Source organism: Panthera pardus, unplaced genomic scaffold, assembly GCF_024362965.1.
Source record: "Panthera pardus isolate Hobbes unplaced genomic scaffold, ASM2436296v1 HiC_scaffold_21, whole genome shotgun sequence".
NCBI classification, from domain to species: Eukaryota; Metazoa; Chordata; class Mammalia; order Carnivora; family Felidae; genus Panthera; species Panthera pardus.
In genome coordinates this window covers 48,659,853-48,679,677 of record NW_026526777.1, presented here as the reverse complement: position 1 = coordinate 48,679,677, position 19,825 = coordinate 48,659,853, and the positions used below count along the sequence as shown (strand labels likewise).

Sequence of the window (19,825 nt, the reverse complement as noted above, 5' to 3'; positions counted from 1 at the left end):
AGACAGTGATTGACATTCAGTCAATCAAAATGTTGTTACCATTCAGGGTAATGGCAGGAGCACTGAACTCGGTACTATAAGACCTGAATTGCAGTCCACGCGACCCCACTGATGAGTGTGTGACCTCGTGCAAGTTACTTGAAGGCACAGAAGTGTGATCTCCCCTTCATAAGATGGAAATAATCATTCCTGCTCTGACATTCTTCCCGAGGCTTGTGGTGAGGCTCAAATGAGATGTTATACAAAAGTCTTTGTTAAAGCATAGAGTCCCATCAAACTGTAAGGTTTTTTTGTTTTTGTTTTGGTTTTAATTTATTACAGGAGGGGAGGGGCAGAGAGAGAGAGGGAGAGAGAGAATCCCAAGCAGGCTCCACCCCATCAGTGCAGAGCCCAACACAGGGCTCAGCCCATGAACCCTGAGACCATGACCTGAGATGAAATCAAGAGTCAGACACTTACCAGACTGAGCCACCCGGTTGCCCCAACCGCGAGGTATTATTGTTGGCACTCTCCAGGAATCAGTGTGCTTAAACCTTAGACTGCATTAAAATCACATGACTTGCTGTCTTAAAACATTCATTTCTAGGCCCTGCTCACAGAGAGAGCCTAGTTTAGAAGATTCTGGGTGGAGCTCTGAGATCCACATTTTTATCACTCACCACCACCCTTCCCTGGCCATGTGATTTGCATATGAATGGTCCAGGGAGGATGGAGAAGTGCTGATGTGAGAGTGAAATGAAGCCCTTCAGAGGAACTTCAGAAATGGCCCCAGGGAAGAATGAATAAGGTGTGGAGAGTTTTGGATTAGGTACCCAATATCTAATTGCTATAGGTGATAAGCTTACACAAGCTAAAGAACGGATGGCTGTTGGAACATAGTACCCGGATGGATTTACTACAGAAAAAGATATTTACTGTAGAATCGCTTTTAGAGTTGGTTGAAAAGAACGGAGAAGACCTTTTGCTTTCCACTGTGCTCAGCTCCCCCTGATCCTATTTTGAGCCAGTGTTTCTGGCTTTGCTCCTTCTCTGATGTGATTTCTGTACTGAATGGATGCCCTCCTTCTGGTTGTTCCTTTCCATTTTGGGGAGACTCATGGAGTCCTGTCATTTTAACAAGGCTGCGTCCTGAGCCGTGTGGGCAAGCCACAAGCCAGATGGATGGGCAAGAAACAAAACTTCAGAGATTCTGGCAGCCACCGGGGCACCCAAGATGGGAAATAATAGAGCCGTTGTGCAGCCACAAAATCAAACGATAACTATTGGTCACTCAGCATAGATTGCACAGGGTTACCTTTGGCTAAATTATTAAGTCGCTGAAATCGGCTTCCATGTTTCTCCATTACCTCACTTCCTGACCTTTCTTATTATCCCCACCTCCTATCTTGGCCAGGGACTCAGGACCCCCATTTTGATATCCTACCTGCCCTCTCTGAGTAGCCAGAAACCAGGAGCTTTGTCTTCTCTACTATAACACCCCAACTGCCCACTGGCCCCATGTCCCTGGTGTTGGAGGACGTGGTGATGGGGGAGGATTCTAATTAACCTGATCAATACGTCCATGCTGAGATTCAATGTGTCACTCCTCCAAGGTTAACGGAGACTTTCTGAAAAGATGGTTTACTCCCAAGGAATAGGAATTCCAGGAATTATAGGTACTTCAGGTAGCCTTGGAGGAAGGGGGCTGGGGGCAAGCTAGAGGAGAAATTCTCAGATAGGAGCCCTCCCCTGGGAGGGGGTAGTACTGACAGCTTTGTCCATTTCCAGGGGATTGATCTGGGGACAGCATGGATCCATTTGGACTCACCAGCAAAACGACTCCTTCTAGCCCACTGAGAGAAATTCCCTGAAATAGGACAGCTACACATTTCACTGAATCCTTTTAGCAAATACACAGGAAGGTGTTATGCTGCCTCTTCCACCGTGAACTGTGGGGGCCCTTCAAAGACAGTACAAACTGCAGGTTGAATTCATTGATGCCAAGAACTGACATCCCTAAATTGACCCTAAATTAGTATGTTATCCCAAATTTAAAAAGAAAAAAATACCCCACCTCCAGCAGTAGGCAATGAGTGTAAGCCCAATTCTTTTGCCAAGGTGATTGGTTCCATCAGAAACTAAACTGATCAGTTCATGGCATTCCCCTGGCTGCATTTGACCTTATGTGGGTCAGTGAAAAGCAAGATGATGTCAGCGGGTTTCTGGGAAAGGAACCTCGTTGTTTTTACGAGAGCACTTCTGTATCTCTCTCTCTCTCTCTCTCTCTCTCTCTCTCTGAAAGTTGATAAGGAAGCATATATTTATTTTTTTGTTAGCTGTCATCTTGCCCCCTGAAAGAGAGCCAGCCTTAGGATGCAGCTGACATCAAAGGCAAAACCAAGTTCTGGACAAAACTGATTCCTTGATACTCTCATTGAGCTGCGAAATCAAACTAACACTGAAGTCCACCCTTTCCTCCAGGACTTCCAGCTATGTAAATATGGGAGTTAGGATCAGGCCCAGTTGCAAGTAACTGAAAACTCCAAATAACAGTGGCTTGAACAAGTTCAAGATTTCTTTCTTTCTCGGGTTAACAACAACACACAAGTCCAGGCAGACAGTCCAGGGATATATCGCCTTAGGTGTGGTAGCTCTGCCATTTTAACACAGAATTTCTTCCCCTGTGGCCCAAGATGGCTGCTCCAGCTTCTCCCATCAGACCTGAATCCAGTCAGCAAGAAGGACAAAAGGGAAAGCCATTTCCCAGAAAGTACACATAGCTCTTCTGGTTATATGCAATAACTTAGTTATATGGCCACACCTAGCTTCAGGTGTGTCTGAGAAATGTTTTCTTTAGTCTACACAGCCATATGCCCAGCTAAAAATTGGAGGCTCTGCTCCTCTAGAAGAGGAAATGGATATTAGGCGATAATAGCCTTCCCGGGCACGATGTGTCCTCCTTATTGTTTAAGTTAGTTTGAGTTGGATTTCCTGTTACAACCGAATAGAAACACATCCTACCTGATACAACCTCATAACGCCCACATTTACCTGCCATCTCCAGTCACATGCTGATGGATAAAAATAAGAAGCCCTTCACTAAGAGCATCTCAAGGTCTTTCCTTGTTTTTCTCCTCAGACTTGGGACAGCACCTGGCACATGGAAGCATTTGATAAATATTTGCTGAATTGAACAAAATTAACTAAGAAGATTCAAACAGAGAGAGTTCAGCACTGCAACCTGTCAGCTCTGGCCTTGGGCGAGTCATAAAACCTCTGAGCCTCAGCTTTCTTGCCTGTAAATGAGAGAAGTAAAACCTAACTTTAAACGTTTTAAATAGTAGTGGCAATGTACATAAAGTGCCTAGCACAGTTCATGGCACATACTCACATAATTCACAGACACACACACCCACATACCATATATGGGTTTTTTTTCAAAATTATGACTATGCATATTACATGTTTTGAAGTTGAGAAAACAGGGATTTGGGCAATGTTTCAAATACCTGCAAACTCTACTGGTCATTATTCATTCTTATTCTTAGGAAAATATGAGTGTTGGGTTCAAAGGAAAGAATACTTTGAAGAGTTTTTTTGTTAAAACTCTGAAGCCTTCTTAGATATCAAATAGTTATTTAGTGAGTAAAGTGTGAATGAATCAGAACATATGTATTGCGTTTATCTTGGAACCCTGTGTGGGGAAAACCGAACTACAAAATGTGCTTTGCATTCTCTTGCTGTTCAAGGGCTGCAAAAACAGCATGACATTCTGCTGAACCTGAAATGACCTTGAACTCAGCAAACAGACCAAACTAATGAAGAACCTCAGGTTACTTTTCGGAGTCTTAACCACAGTAAGGGATACACAACCCACTATGATTTGAGATCCTTTGTGTTTGTTTTTTTCTTCGGTTTGACACCTGAAGGAGAAAACAGAATCATCCTCTTTGTCCAGCCGGCAGGGTCTGAAAACAAAGAGAGGAATGTCACTCCTATGAAGTTGCCCTCTTGTAAGAAATGCACGGATTCATACAGAATTCAGAGGTAGCTTTTAAGACAAAGCATAGCTAGGGGCACCTGGGTGGCTCAGTCCGTTAAGCCTCTGACTTTGCCTCAGGTCATGGTCTCAAGATTCCTGGGTTCAAGCCCCGCATGGGGCTCTGTGCTGACAGCTCAGAGCCTGGAACCTGCTTCAGATTCTGTGTCTCCCTCTCTCTCTGCCCCTCCCATCCTCACGCTCTGTCTCTCTCTCTCTCTCTCAAAAATAAGTAAACATTAAAAAATAAAGACAAAGCATAGATAAAGCTGAGTAAGAGGAGCTGAAAAACTGGAGTGAAGGGGATTTTAGAAAGTTAATGGGGCCAACTGGTCCACCTTTCATTTTGGAGATGAGGAGGCCACACCACAGAGAAATGGCTGGTCTTGTTATTGTTGTTGTTGTTTAAGTTTATTTATTTTTGAGAGAGAGGGGGAGAGAGAGAATCCCAAGCAGGCTCTGCACTCTCAGCCTGGAGCCTGAGGCAGGGCTCAAACTCACAAACTGTGAGAATGTGGGCCAAAATCAAGAGACGGGTAACCAACTGAGCCACCCAGGCGCCCCGAGAAATGGCTGTTGTAAACAGGGGCCGGCAGTGAGCTAACTCACCCATTTTTCTTATTGCTCAACTGATTCAGAATCCAGCAGGGAAGAGGGTATTCATTTCAGGGTCTCTCTAACTCATCGTCAAGCAAGGGTGAGATGGCTTAGAACTCGGACTCCCAGGGACATTGCTAAGAAATGTCTATGTGTGCGGTAAGAGGCTGTCAACACTTGCCCACAATATCTTTCATGTTCAAGTGTTTGAACGTTCTACTGTGTAGAAGTTTGGCATCTCAACGCAGCCCCAGCTCACGCTGGCCCAGCTCCAGCACTGATTCCTCAAGAAAACCCTGGCTCTTCCTCAGACGCACGCCCCACTCACAGCGCAGCTCCGGGCGGGGGCTGGGGACCCTTTCATCTAGACAGGGATTCTGGCCAGGTTCTTTCAAGTTTCACAACTGAGCATTAACCCTCCCACCTGCCCACCAGGGTTTCAAAGCAAACTTTGCCCATCAGGACAATAAAAGATTTCTGAGTCCCAGACCTCGCTAGAGAAGATAAGGTTGAGTTGTTTACTATTCCACTTTCCCGAAAAACCCAGGAAGATCATCTCATTTATGAAAGACACTTTAATATTTGCTGTAAGAATGTTTGCAGATTGTCAGGAGGAAAAAGACAAGTAACCAGTCCCGCTGTGTTTGCTGTGAAACTCTTCGAAAACACCATTCAGAGCATCCTCCAAAAGCTTGTGTCTGATGATTGGTTTGAGGAATATCTCAGGGAAACTTCGTCTCCCCTGAAACAAATGAAATGCTCTTCCTCTGAAAAGAGAGTAATTGAAGTACCACTTTTCTCTCTTTGCCTTGGCTATAAGGATGCTGCGGGCCAAGCCTCAGCCTTCAAGTTCAATCACAGATGCTCTATCGACCTTTATGGTTGGGATATCTGCCTCGTTCCTCTTAATCTTGCTTTCTCCTCTTTATTTCCCCTCTTTTATTGATTTTGATACATTTATTCCCTTTTAAGGCCATTTTAAAATTCTTTTGCAAAGAAGTGAGATACAACTAAATAAAATTAAAAGATTCAGTGATTGCTTGAGGCTGGGCTTGGGGCGGAGGGTGCATGGGAAGAGAGACAACTGCAAAAAGGACATGAGGAAACTTTGTGGAGTAATGGAATCTCTATATCTTGATTGTGGTAGTGGTTATCTGGGTACCTGCGTCTGCCAAAATTCATTGAACTGAACACTTAAAATGGTGCATTTTATTATAAATAAATTAAACCTCAATAAGGTTGATATATTCATCCAGTTATGTTTCTATTATCTGCAGGCACTTTGTATGGTGCTGGGGAGAGATAGTGCACAGTTGTGTAGGCTGTTCACTGAACCAGGGTACCTGGCCAAAGGGCCAGGAGGGGCTGAAATACAGTCCGTGCCTGGCTTACCAAGCCAGGTGTCCACCAAGAGGTTGGATCTTCTCAGAGAACAGGCAGACTTTTCTATTTTGGAAAAAGCATTACATATAACTGGGTCCCTGGAAGCCTGGTTCTGAAGATAGAGTGAAAAAGAATATAGACAATTCTCTACCCTTATGGAGCTTATAGTTTATGGGGAGAAGGTTATGATAAGCCAGTAAATGTATGTTATATATTATGATAAGCACTACATAGAAATAAATAGGACGATGTAATGGAGAGTGTCAGACTGGATGCTTCCTCTAAGTTATCAGGAGATACCTCTCGAAAGGTGGCATTTCAGCTGACCCGAGTGCTGAGAAGCACCCAGCCTTGCAGACAGAGGGAACTGCAAGAACAATTCCTCAGGGGCAGGACCGTGTGGCCTTTTCAAGGATCAGAGAGGGGGCCACGGGTGGCCTGTAATACGCGAACCAAAGAATGGCGTGGGGAACCCTAGTGCAAGTAACGCTCAAAAAGTTAAGCATAAGCCTTGAGACGCGGCTCCAAACACTAACTGCACTACAAAACATTTTCTTTCTCACAGATGTTAGACTTGCAAGAGACCTTAGTGATAAAGACATTCCTTCAATTTTCCTATAACAGATAGAAAAAAAAACAAAGCCCAGCTGACTCTGAGAACTGATGACACAAATAGGCTCAGGGCTTCAATTCGGCTTCAATTCAATTCAAGTAGCATGTGCTGATGCTGCCCGTGTGTCAGGTACTGTTTCTGGCCTGGGAGTCCAGAGCCTTCCAGGCTTGGAAGGGTCAAACAGCAGGAAGGACTGAATTGGCGAAGCTGTCGAGGGAGACGTTTAACAAAAGAAATCGCTTCCTTTAGTTAGCTGTAGGGGGTTAATCAGCTGGGTATTTCACAAGACTTGACTTCGCCTTGTTTTAAAAAGTGTTTCCAGTCCTGAAATTGAGATGCGCTTTTGGAATAATCCATGTTTTAAAAAACAGCCAGTTCTGAAGCGAATCCAATGTTGCGAGCCATAGGTATGAGAGGACTCTGCTAAGGGAGCGATAGGTAGGGAAGGAGCAAGGGTACAATCCTGGGTGATAAGTGTTGGTGGTCAATCACGGGAATCCCAGCATCATCTCTGAAATCCAAGAAAAGCAAGATTGGAATGGAAGGCCTGCAAGGAGAATTTCAGACCTCACACCTAAGCCATGCCACAGAACACTGTGGCACCCCCCACATTTCCTTCATCTGTCCGTACTTGCTGCCTGCAAATGGCAGGTGAAAATGGCATTTACCTCTTGTGAAGCTATACCTTGGTCATTGTTAAATGATTTGCTGGCTAGCAAAAACAAAGTTCTTGGAATTATATTCTCCCTTTCTAATCTCCCCTTCAGTTAAAGAGGGTACAGCTATGCAATTAAGCACCCACCCACAGAAATCTACCACGAAACCGACTTTCTTGGTAACAGAAATGAAACCTACCGTCTTCAGCACAAACTTGAGTATCCTCCAAAAGCAGATAAAAAGCTAGTTAAGAAGACAAGGCTAATATTTTAAGAGATATTTTCCAATGAGTGTGAGGGGTATTTTTGGTTTTGTTTTCCTTTGAAAGAAAGGGGCTTTCTTGTTTTTTGTTTTTCAGCTCGTGGGTATTTTCTTAACTGACCCCTAATCCACAGATGCAACCCCTTGACAGTCAAGTCCCACTAAACAGCTTCACCTAATTCAAACTCAGGCTTGTCCTTTCTATGGAAAGGATTTCCAGGGTCAGTCTGGGCTGACCTTCTACTGGACGTGTGGTGGACTCATACAATTTGCTGCCCAGATCTCCTCCTCTTTTGGAAATACCCACCCCTTCCAATCATAATGCAGTTTCTAGAGAGACCCATCTCCTAGGACCCACGTCTCAGGCCACCTTTGACCGGTCCAGAGGCACCTGGGCCTCAGGGACTGAGCAAGAACCTTGAAGCCTTTGGGCAGTATCCAGTGGTATACCTCTTCTTCCCTCTGCTTCTGTTTCCTCTTTCCCTTGACAAACTAGCTTGCTCTGTTGCTCAGTCTGTGTGGCAGAAGATGGCAATTAGTCTCTCCAAAGTTAAGAATCTTGTTTGCAAGTAACAGGATTGTAGATAGGCCTGAATTGTAATAAGAGCCAGGCGCTCAAATAAGAGTATGAGCAGGAGTCTCACTCTGTCACTCTTCCCTGTTTCTTCCTATATACCTGTGCCAACCCTCTCTCGCTACTGACCGGCTCTCTATTTCTCAATCCACTAAGTAAATAATGGCCATGGCCAACAGCACCTAGGTTTCCAACTCTTCAATTCAACAGAGCAGTTATAGCGGCTTAGAATCTTGGGCTAATTCTAAATCACTGGGGGAACTCTTCGATTCTTTCTCCATGGCATATTATTGGCGTTTGGGGCGGGGCAATTCATGCTGTATAGAACTGTCCTATGCATGACAAGACATTTAACATGGTGGTCCCTGCCCATTAATTGCGAGATGCCCCTTGGGGGACAGTATTACCACAGTTTGAGAACCTCTGCATTCGACATTCCAACCCAACCTGCTTCAGTCTAATGTTGTATTCCCAGAGAATTCTGGGAATGGCCAAAACCCTGAGAGAATTTTCCGTTGGAATATATCTTAGAGGACAGAGGTGTATAGAACCCAGATTGAAATCTTCTTTCTTTTTTTTTTTTTTTTTTTTTTTTTGGTGACTCTGAGTCAGCCATATCTGTTTCTAAAAACAAAAAATGTTTAGATTTTTTAAAAAGTCACATCTTGCTTCTGCTATACAGGTGATTTATTTTTCTTGCACAAGGACATGATGGTGAAATCGAGGATGGGGTAAATGCTCATTTCTTTTTAAATCATACAGTGTAATTAGCCATCCCAAATGGCAAATATTTACTTGCGAGTTGGCATTTTCCTTTGGACTCATACAACCAAATACCAGTGCAAACCATATGTCCCTCCTTCAGGTACTCCAGGGAAAATGAAGTAGGAGGGTGACCAAAGAGGAAGAGAGCTTGCCAAGTAGGGCAGTTTCTACCCACATAGTGTCCTTCCTGCATAGTGTCCTAGGTGTGGCCATGACTGGCTCTGCCTGAGTTTAAGGATGTACCCTCCTTTAGCTCAAGCACCATAACATGGTCCTTATGCCCATTCCTCACATGGTCTAAGAGGAATTGAAGGTGGGTAGGGAATAATGAAGGCTTTGACTTTAAGGCAAAATCTTTAAAAATTATTATAATGACCCTGGAAAATATGACCCAGAGCAATACCTCTGGCATCCTTAAGACTGCTGATATTCCTTGGCTCTAGCTTGGAGCCTGCACTGCGAGAAAGAGGAGGGCTATCCTGAAGTTAATGGTCTGAAAAATTTTTCAGTTTGGTTTTTGAATCGATGTGATAAACTAATAAAATCATCTCTGGAATAACAGGATTATAAGCAGCAGAGACATATCGTGAAAAGAAAACTGACGTGGCAAAGATGTGGATTCTAGAATAACAAAGGATCCATGAGTGAATCCACACTGATGTGAATCAATCAATGAATGGCCCCATTTGGGCCAAAAATGCAGAACTTGGATTGAATCACGAAAGAAAACATGAGACAAACTCACATCTAGGGACATTCTTCAAAATAACTGGCCAGTACTCTTCAGAAGTGTTAAGTTCCTATAAAAACAAAGAAAGACTGAGGGATTGTTCTAGATTAAAGAAAACTGAAGAGATATCACAACTAAATTTGTGTGACTCTGGATTGGATCCTGGCCCAGATAAAGGACACTTAGTGGGACAAGTAACAAAATTTGCATCAGGTCTGCTATTAGTTTGTATTAAATTAGTTTACAGTATTATTTGAATATCAGTTTCCTGATATTGTAACTGCCCTGGGGTTATGAAAAGAGTGTTCTTACTTTTAGGAGCTATGTGCTGAAATATTTTTTTTTTAATTTTTTTTAACGTTTATTTATTTTTGAGACAGAGAGAGACAGAGCATGAACAGGGGAGGGGCAGAGAGAGAGGGAGACACAGAATCCGAAACAGGCTCCAGGCTCTGAGCCATCAGCCCAGAGCCCGACGCGGGGCTCGAACTCACGGACCGCGAGATCGTGACCTGAGCCGAAATCGGCCACTCAACCGACTGAGCCACCCAGGCGCCCCTGTGCTGAAATATTTTAAGATGAGGGAGGGGTGCCTGGGTGGCTCAGTCGGTTGAGCGTCCAACTTTGGCTCAGGTCATGATCTCGCAGTTCATGTGTTCGAGCTCCACATCAGGCTCTGTGCTGACAGCTCAAAGCCTGGAGCCTGCTTCAGATTCTGTGTCTCCCTCTCTCTCTGCCCCTCCCCTGCTCACACTCTGTCTTTCTCTCTGTCAAAAATAAATAAACATTTAAAAAATTTTTTAAGATGAGGGAAAGAGACAGAGAGAGAGAAAGAGAGAGAGAGAGAGAGATTGAGATTCTAATCCTAGCTCCGACATTAGCTAAGGTGTCCAGGAGAGTTATGTAAACCCCTCGGCCTCAGTTTCCGATTTGTACAATTGAAGAGGTTGTATTAGCTCAATGGTCCTCTTGTGCTGAAATAAAATAGCATCATCTGGAAAGCTGTTAGAAATCCAAATTCTCAGGCCCCAGACCAGAATCTGAAACTCTGGGGATGGAAGCCATGCATTAACAAGCCCTCCATGAGATCCTGAGGGATGCTCAGGTTTGAGCATCTCAAAATGTTTTGTGCTTCTCATTTGTGTCTCCTACTAAACACAACCCTTTCTCAAAAAGGGCACCTCCGTGCTCCCAGCTTATTCATCATTTATTTGGTGCTGACAAAGGGCTGGCCAGGGAACCAGAAGGGCTGGAACTTTGGAGGAATGGTTCTCCTGGGCAACCTCTGCGTGCAATAGGTACAGATTAAATATAAAACATTTAATAATCCTACTTAGCTCAGGAAACATTAAAGAAACCAAGTGATACATAATTAAGTTCGCATATCTGCCTTGGCCTCTTGGTAAAATGCTGGAGCCAGTTTCATCTAGGAGGAATGGGGTTGTACATCTTTCCCGCGAGTTTCTATCACTAGCTTAGAAAAGTTTACCTTAGCCTTCTCTTCAGGATAAATATTTCCTGGATTACTCAGGTGGTAAGAATCTCCCAGTGCCTCCTAGATACTTCTACAAACCCAAACTTAACTTTCATCTGTTAAGAATCTAAACTGTGACCCAAGAGAGTATTAAGTTTGCTCCTGACTGATTAGAAGTGACAAACAGGGATCGCTCTCATCTTAGTTCACTGCTTACTGCTGGGCTCCTATCCCTGGAGGTTGCCTGTGCGCGTCTACACCCTTGTCTTCAACACCGCCTGGCTCCCAAAGCCACTTTTTTCAGTCCTGACCTTTCCTCAACTTCAGTTTCTGATGTTAAAAAAAAAATATTTATTGAACAGATAACACATTCATATGGCTCAAAACTCAAATGACACAAAAAAGTATGCAGTGAAAGTCTCTCCCTGCGTGACCCACCTCCACCCACTGGGTTTGATTTCTGATTTTTGACAGTCCTGGGATTCCCTCTCAGAACCGATGCCGCCAGAAATTCACTGTCCAAAACAAATCCGTCAAGTTCCCTACTCTCTGAAGTCACCCTCCATCAGCCTCTGTCTTCATGGGTAAAATGAGAAAATAACAGCACTTTCCTCCTACGCTGTGTGTATATTCCTCAGGGAGCCAAGATTTGTAAACTTTAGCACTGCCAGCACATAGTAAGCACTCAATAAAAATTCATTCTTGGTAACATGGTAATAATAATAATAAACTCTCCCTAAGTGGAATATCAGTGTATGGTTTTGCTTTCCTCCCAGTCTTCCAAAGTGGTAACTCTAGACTTATTTTTCTCTCCTCTCTCCTTTTCCTCCATTCCAGATATTTTGGCCTCATCTAGCTTTGTATTATTTCTTTCTTGGTAGGATTTGGGTGGGGCAAAGAGACTTAGGAAAAAATTCCCTGGGAGGCTGTCCTTTTGCAAAGACACTTAGATTAGGCCGATGGGTCACAGGCCTTTACTCCCACGCCCCTCCAGGCATGGACTCTCCCCGTCTCTCTTCTGGGCTGTGGCTGGTGAATAGCAGTTCATTCCTAACATTGCCTTTTTCCCCCGGGCCAAATAACTGAGATCATTCTATAAAAAAATGCAAGGTTTCTGGCTCCCTTTAGTGCATTTAATCTTGCCACCATAGCTTACTTTTCCCACCCTTGGACTTCTACAGATAAATGCACAATTCTCATTTTCGCAGTGCAATTGATAAATTTTAAAAATATTAGAACAAATCCTTTCATGTGTCAAGTATTCTTGCGCTTAAATATCAAGGACAGCTACCCTGACCTTGGGGATGAGAGGGGGCGTTGGTGAACGATGGCCTCAGGACCCTCGGTCAGCATCGTGCTACCAGGGAAACGCCGGTGCGGATGCTTACATTGCTGCATTCCCATCTGCATCCACTCAATCATATTTTCCCCCTCCCTACTCTTAGCAAATGGGTATTTTCACACTAACTACTGTGATTAAATCTAATTGTATGAGTCATTAAAATTTTTTTCATAGTTAAACCCTCATGAAGAACATCTTTCTCATAACAACTTAGAAATAAGTGCATGGACCCCTAACTACTCTCTGCTAAGTTGTATTTGAGCCCAGTAGAGTAAGACTGCCCAACTGAAATCACAGGTGATCAGAACACTTGTAATCTTGCCAAATAAAGGGGTTAAAAGAGAAATGCCTTCTTAACCAAAGCCAAAACATCTGCCACTTGGTTGTAGCATCGCATATTTGATTTCAAAGAACATTAGATTTATTGTGTCATGTACTTCAGTTTTGCAGCAGATGCTTCCCCTCCTGGAAAATATCGGGCTCAGGTATTTCCTCTTCCAGAAAGCCTTCCCTGACCCCCCTCTCCCCCCCGGCACCTCCTCTGGCCTCTGTTATTTTCCCTGGTTTCCCGTAGCCAGCGTTGTTCTAGGTGTGAAGGCCTTATATTTTAGGAGCGCCCCTCAGACCCTTCTTTTGATTGGCCCCACCGTATGGGACAAATAACCCATGGACCAAGGGGATTCAGAGACTGTGCCCTCCTTCCTGGACCACATTCTGGGTACACAAGACCCCAGAATGCTCTCCTTGAACAGCCTACAGTCCTCCTCCCTAGGTCCATCCTGAAAGTGGACCGCACAGCTGGTGAACACACCCCAAGGGGTGCTGGGGGTAACTGGGAAATGCCTATTTGTTGCTGGGGAGAAGCTGGGAGATGCAATCTGGGGGCTCCAGTTGCCTGTGCACTTGACCCTCAGAGTACAGGATGGAGCTGGGGTTGGGAAGCCCAACAGGGTGAGCCAGGGTACATCTGATTAGGTAGGAGGATAAAACATATTTTATCGATAGTTTGTTAGATAAGTTTATCATTTTAAATACTTAGGCATTTAATCTATGGTACTTTTGCCCTTGGCCCCGCAAATGTTGAAGGTGGGCTGGTTTAAAACACCCTGGGAATACCTGTAGGTTTGCAATGCTAACATTGTATAAACATATGTCTTCATGGCTGTGATAGTTGCCACAGACTTTTCCCAACCTCAGGGCCCTTGCACACGCTGTTTCCTCTCCTGGAATGCTCTTTCCTACCTATTCTTTTAGCCTACTAAACTTTTAAGTTATCTACCAGACCTCAGCTGAAACACCATTTTCTCAATAGAGTTTCCCGACTTCCTCCATCAGGGCAGGCTCTCCTGGTTTTTCTCTCTCACATCTCCCTATACTCTGATAAAGCTGAGGGGCAAATATCATAGGAATAATAGCAATAGCAAATCAGTGATCATGATAAAAGCAGATAGTCATTGATGACTTACTAAATGTTAGACATGATGATATGTGCTTTACATCCATTGTTTATTCTGGATGAGAAGCCTACTAAAATAATATTATCAACTCCATTTTTCAGATGAAGAAATAGGCTTAGGAAGTGTGATAGACTCATGCAGCTGGCCACCATGTGAATCAGACTTCCCAATGTTCCTTTCTTGTGTAGCCCCTCCTGTGTTGATTCTCTGCTCACCCAGGTGATTTGCTTTGGCCAATGGCCCATCAGCTAACGTGACTTAAACAGAGGCTTGATAAATTCTTGCACATAGGAGCTTCTCTTCTTGGAACCCAGTTGCCATTTAAGAATCCCAGAACTAGGGGTGTGTGGGTGGCTCGGTTGGTTAAGTGTCTGACTTCGGCTCAAGTCATGATCTCACAGTTTGTGAGTTCGAGCCCCACGTCGGGCTCCGTGCTGACAGCTCAGAGCCTGGTGCCTGCTTTGGATTCTGTGTCGCCCTTCTCCCTCCCTCTCTCTCCCTCTCTCTCTCTTTCTCTCTCTCTCTCTCTCTCTCAAAAATAAAAATAAACATTAAAAAAAATATCCCAGAACTAACCAATGAATAAAAAGAACCACAGGGTAAGGTGGCTAATCTCCGCTGAGCATGGTCCCCAGCTGACCCTGCAGCCACTCAAGGCAAATTATAATTATATAATAACATAACACAAGCATACCTTGGATATATTGCAGTTCAATTCCAGACCAATGCAGTAAAGCAAATATTGTAATAAAGCAAGCCAAATGAATTCTCAGTACATGTGAAAGTTATATTTACACTGTATTATAGTCTATTAAGTATGCAATAGCATTATGTCTTTAAGAATGTACATGTCTTGGGGTGCCTGGCTGGCTCAGTCAGTTAAGTGTCCAACTTTAGCTCAAGTCGTGATCTCACCTTCCTGAGTTCGAGCCCCTGCTGGGCTCTGTGCAGAGCCTGGAGCCTGCTTCGGATTCTGTGTCTCCCTCTCTCTCTGCCCCTCCCCTGCTCGTGCAGTCTCTCTTTCTCTCTTTCTCTCTCTCTCTCAATCTCTCTCTCTCATTCATATAAACATTAAAAAGATAAAAAATAAATTAAAAAAATTAAAATGTACATGCCTTAGTTAAAAAATATTGCTCAAAAATGCTAACCATCATCTGAGCTTTCAGCAAGTCATAATCACCGATCACCATAACAAATATAATCATAATGAAAAAGTTTGGAATATTCTAAGAATTACCAAAAGGTGACACAGAGACACGAAGTGAGCAAGTGCTCCTGGGAAAAATGGAGCCAATAGACTTGCTCAATGCAAACCTTCAACTTGTAAAAAATGCGGTATCTGGGAAATGCAATAAAGTGAACAAGGTCTACCTGTAGTATAATACAGTATGGTATAGCATAAGATACACACAGTGATAGATAACTGGTAGAGACTAAGTTGCTGAAGAGCCCAGAGTTAATAAATGGCAGGTATGAATGCAAGCTCTCTAAGTGTATTCAGCCTATATAACTTCCTAGCTATGGCTGAACACTGGATGGGCATGACAACTGTCTCCTCTTCCCAAGTTCCTCTCCTGGTCTACAACACAATGCTTGCTCCCAACCCCCATCCCCCCTACCTTCCTTGTCAACCCAGCTCCCTCTGGCCCAGCTGTCTTGAGCATGTCCTGGGTGAGATAGGACCATTCAGAGCAGCAGAAGTCCCTGGCTAAGATGGGCAGCTCGCCATCTCAGTGCAAGGTTTCTCAAGGGAATGGGTTCTCTCCAGGCTTGGGTGCACCTCTGCCCCTGCCCCGGGCTTCTCCCCAGGGGAATCAAGTAGGCTGAACTCACCTCACCTCTCCCCTGTGTCTCCAGCGCACTCTCTCTTTGGGTCTTTACCCCATCCTGCCCCATTTCCTCAGGCCATATTTACCCTACCTGGACTGACAAATCAGCTTCTGTTGCTCCCACTAAGATCGTCCATCAGTCGGCAGAAATGGCCCTTCCTGTTCAGGGAAACCCAGGGTACAAGAGGCAACAAAAGTGCTAGCAAATACCCACTCAAATACCAACCAGAACTAGTTTTCTAGTCCCAAACTAGAAACTAGAGAGGAAGAACTTCTTTTAAAGGAGAAACACAGTAAGGATGGCTGAGGCCTGAGAGGAGCAAGTAGCCAGTTGAGATTTGAAAAATCTCTTATTAAGGGCAGGGTTTTCTGGAGCGCTTGCCCACAGCCGATCCTCTCTCTTCCAGAAAAATAGAAAAATGTAGGTTGCTTTCCCTTTTTTTTTTTTAAATAGTGTTATCAAGGTATATTTTACATATCAGAAAACTTACCCATTTCAAGTGCATCTTTCAATTATCTTTAATGAATTTACCAAGTGCTATAACCATCACTATAAATCAATGTGTTTCCATCTCCCCAAGAGGATCCCTTATGCCCTCATCCTCTTCCCATCCCCAGGCAATCACTAATTTACCCTCTGTCCATATACGTTTGCCCTTTCTAGATATTTCAGATAAGTGGAATCATATAAGACGTAGTCTCCTGTTTCTCACTTACTTCACTGAGTATAATGTTTTTGAAGGTCATCCATGATGTAATTTGTCAGTAGTTTATTCCTCTGTTATTTCTGAGTGGTAGGCCACTGTATGGATATACCACATGTAATGTATCCCTTCACCGCTCGATGGACATTAAGGTCGTTTCCAGCTCTTGACTGCTGTGAACAGTGCTGTTGTGGAAATGTGCGTGCAAGTCCATGTGTGGACAGATGTTTTCATTTCTCTTAGGTACATACCTAGGACTGGAATTTCCAGGTAGTTTTTTGTTTAACTGCAAGCTGTCAAACAGTTTTCCAAAGTGGCTTTTACCATTTTGCGTTCCCACCGGCAACTATGAGTTCCTTGCGCTTCCTCAAGTCATGGTACACGCATCCTCTACTCTTTGATCAACTTGCAGTTTTTTATCCTAAGAATTAATTAGGTCCTTGAGAATGTTTCAGCTATGCTGTCCTGGGTTGAATGATCCTTTGTTCTCCATAGTGACCTTAAAGAGACATTTATGATGGTTACACTCAATATGCCCATGCGTGTGTCATTATTTATTTATTGAAACACTTAGTTCATCAGGCTGACTCCAGTAACCATTTAGTTTTCGACTATCTCGGGGGATGGCCACGCAAAAGTACTTATGCAAATTCTGAGGCAAACAATAGCATACTTACTTGGAAGATTCATCAGGAAACTGAACTCCCTGAAAGTAGATTTCAGAAGCATGTAACCTCAGGTGATATTTTCTAAAAGATCACGTTAGCCCTGTATTTGTCCACATGGAACTCACTGAAGTAAAAAGCCAATATGAAGTCCTTACACATAGGAAACCTTAAGAGCGCAAAGGAAACAAGTTTGTTTTATTTATTTATTTATTTATTTATTTATTTATTTATTTATTTAAAGCATGAGCTTGAGCAGGGGAGGGGCGGAGAGATGGAGAGAAAGAATCCCAAGTGGGCTCCAAGTTGTCAGCGTGGAACCCGATGTGTGGCTTGAACCTACAAACCATGAGTTCATGACCTAAGCCAAAGTCAGACACTTAACTGACTGAGCCATTGACTTTGCTAAAGAGAAGCAAACCAAGTTTATAGGTGTGCAAAGGTATCCATCAATACATCTCATGGATTTTATTTTGATAAATTTTTTATCATGCAACCATAGTCAAAGAAATTTTGGTCAGAAATCCTAACTTTTTCAAAAAGTCTACTAGACTGTTTCTACACAACGGCAAGAATATACATTCAAAAAAAAAATTGCTCAATGACAGAAAATACTCAGAGACTCAGAAATGAAACTCGACAGCTAGAGCCTAAAAATTGCCATTGAGGCCTTGGTAATATTGAATGCATTTACCCCCCACGCCCCTGCCCCAAGAAAAGGGGTTGGTAAGGTCACAGCTGTTGTCCCTTGAGGTCATTTGCATAAGAACTTCAGGTGCCTGAAATAGCAGAAGTCTGCTGGACCAAGACTTCTACCCCTGAAAACAAAGTATTTATAAAAGGAAATCAAAGGCTGTTAAGAAGTAACATAAGGGAGTTTCTTTGTGGTATTCTGATTGTGGTATTGGTTTCTCAATCTACACATGTGCTAAAATACCATAGAACAACACACACACATACACACACACACACACACACACACACACACACCTACACACATACACACACACAGAGTGGATGTAAAACCTAGTGAAATCTGAGTCTGTACCTGAGTTAATAATACCATACCAGTGTAATTCCCTGGCTTTGACTGTGGTTAAGCTGGGGGAAAGGTACATGGAGACACCAAAAGGACAACTTTTGAAACTTCTTGTAAGTCTAAAACTATTTCAAAATAAGAGTTATTAGAAAGAAAGAGAGAGGAAGAAGGAAGAAAGAGAGGGAGGGATGGAAGAAAGGAGCGATGAATTCTTTTTTCTGTAGTCAGCATGGACTATAGGTAGGGAAGAAGTCGGGGACAGTAAGGCAATTCCTAAATTTGAAGACAAATGTCCCTCCTGAAAAGGAAATTATGCAAAATCAACCCGACAAACCCACCCTAAACCGGAATCATATCTATCTATCTATCTATCTAGTCACATATATGTCATCATAAATATGTATATAGAGACAAAACATATATATGTATGAACCAGGCATAGTGTGAGGAAATTAGCATGTCTAAAGGGGGGTCTAACTGGGGGATTTACCCTTTATTGTGTCTGCAAGCAGGGAGTACAAACATCAAGAACTGTCCACAAAAGACCGGCCTGGACTCAGTTGTTCCAGAATCCTTGGCGGGGATATCTCTCCAGAGAAAATGGATGCATCAGACTGTTGTAGCTTGGCGACAGGAGCCATTACGAACATTCTCGAATTCCCTTTGCTATGATTCCAAACTCATTTTTAATTGTGCTTTGGCTGTTCATGTAGCTTCTGTATAGTACGATATGAGCTGATTGGCCAGTGCAAGAACTTTAGTCCACTTGACATTATTTCTTCCCCGTAAATTAATAATTTACCATTCTGGCTCACGTATCGATCTCTTGTGGGCTTATAAGTATGAGTGAGCAACAAAAGCAGGAGTTCTTAACCTGGAAATCAAGGAGGGGCTTCAAGGGATCCATTAAGACTGAAGACAGCATGCAAAAGCGTGCATGTGGGGGCAGGTGTGTATTTATCAAGTATAGAAGTCAATACAGGGTTTCAGCTCTGGATATGTTGCAAAATAGGGTTTCTGACCTCATGCGACTTACTTTCACGGAACACACTGGAAATAGTTCCCCATGCTATAATTCTTTATAACACTATTTCAGCAATTTCATAGGACTCAATTGCTCAAATTCATCTATTAAGAAAAATTTTAAAGGGGCGCCTGGGTGGCGCAGTCGGTTAAGCATCTGACTTCAGCCAGGTCACGATCTCGCGGTCCGTGAGTTCGAGCCCCGTGTCAGGCTCTGGGCTGATGGCTCGGAGCCTGGAGCCTGTTTCCGATTCTGTGTCTCCCTCTCTCTCTGCCCCTCCCCCGTTCATGCTCTGTCTCTCTCTGTCCCAAAAATAAATAAAAAATGTTGAAAAAAAAAATTAAAAAAAAAAAAAAAGAAAAATTTTAAAAGCTTATTCACTAATAATCTCTGAAAGACATAATTTTTGGATGAAATGTTGACTTGTTTTTATTAATAGATGCCCAAGTGTGAGGACTAATGACAATCATTACTATTAATACCTAATATTGGGGCACCTGGGTGGCTCAGTCAGTTAAGCGTCTGACTTTGGCTCAGGTCATGATCTCACAGTTCATGGATTCGAGCCCCACGTCGGGCTCTGTGCTGACAGCTCAGAGCCTGGAGCCTGCTTCGGATTCTGTGTCTCCATCTCTCTCTGCGCCCCACTAGTGCTCCGTCTGTCTCTCAAAATAAACGTTAAATTGAAAAAAA

At 43.4% G+C, this 19,825-nt stretch overlaps 1 long non-coding RNA gene across 1 annotated transcript in view; it reads left to right on the top strand.

Moving 5' to 3' along the window:
• The window catches only part of LOC109253336 (uncharacterized), a 61,673-nt gene extending 58,356 nt beyond the window's left edge, over window positions 1-3,317 (top strand). The window contains exon 4 of the long non-coding RNA XR_002074353.2: window positions 3,119-3,317. This is a non-coding gene — a long non-coding RNA (uncharacterized LOC109253336). The remainder of the gene's footprint in view (window positions 1-3,118) is intronic.
• The last annotated feature ends 16,508 nt before the right edge of the window (window positions 3,318-19,825 follow it).